Consider the following 1244-nt stretch of genomic DNA (forward strand, 5'->3'; position numbering starts at 1 on the left):
TAGTGAATAGACAGGAGCAGGGAGAAGGGAGTCCATGTGGAGCCAAGATGGTGGAGTGAGAGCAAGGCCTTTCTTGCACTCCCAAACCCCTCCAAATACTTGTAAAAAATGATTCTAAACAAATTCTAGAGCTGCAGAACTCACAAAGTGACAGAGCCCCAGACAACCTGGAGGATCGACAGGAGGTGTCTCTTGCATCAGACTGGGAGCAGTGGAGCAGAGCACAGTCCAACATGGGCCCTGCTGGTGCAGACAGGGTCAGAGCAGGCCTCAAGACTGAACTGCTGGCAGCTGTTGCAGTTTCTGGACTTCTCAACCCATAAAGGCCAAAGAAGGCATAGAAGGCCAGTGAGAGAACTCTGTGGGACCTGGTCTGGCTGGAGTCCAGCTCCAGTCCTAGGGCAGAGGAGAAAGGGGTGGTGCCAGTGCTGGTGGAGGCAGGAGCAGCAGCTGCTGGGGTAGCTACTTCCAGAGCTCTGGGCCCACAGATGGTAGGGGATTGAGCAGCTGATACAAGACCCCTGAAGCCTGGGACAATCCACCCATCCCTACCTTCACCCCCACTGAAAGCAGAGTCCTACATAGAGAAAGAGTTAGTTAAGTCAAGTATTTGGTTGGGATCATGAGCAAACAGCATAAAAACCTCAGACTATAGAATCTTACTTTGGTGACAAAGAAGATCTAAACATACAACCAGAAGAAAACAAAGTCAAAGCTCCTACATCAAAAGCCTCCAAGAAAAATATGAATTGGTCACAGGCTATGGAAGAGCTCAAAAAGGATTTTGAAAATCAAGTAAGAGAAGTAGAGGAAAAATTGGGAAGAGAAATGAGAGTAATGCAAGAAAATTATGAAAAACAAGTCAACAGCTTGCTAAAGGAGACACACACAAAAAAACATACTGAAGAAAATAATACTTTAAAAAATAGATTAACCTAAATGGCAAAAGAGATCCAAAAACCTAATGAGGTGAAGAATGCTTTAAAAAGCAGGATTGACCAAAAGCTCACTGAAGAAAATAATTCCTTCAAAATAAGAATGGAGCATATGGAAGCTAATGACTTTATGTGAAATCAAAATATTATAAAACAACCAAAAGAATGAAAAACTAGAAGACAATGTGAGATATCTCTTTGGAAAAACCACTGACCTGGAAAATAGACCGAGAAGAGAGAATTTAAAAATTATTGAACTACCTGAAAGCCATGATCAAAAAAAGAGCCTAGATTTCATCTTTCAAAAAA

This window comes from Notamacropus eugenii, chromosome 4 (genome assembly GCF_028372415.1).
Source record: "Notamacropus eugenii isolate mMacEug1 chromosome 4, mMacEug1.pri_v2, whole genome shotgun sequence".
Taxonomy (NCBI): Eukaryota; Metazoa; Chordata; class Mammalia; order Diprotodontia; family Macropodidae; genus Notamacropus; species Notamacropus eugenii.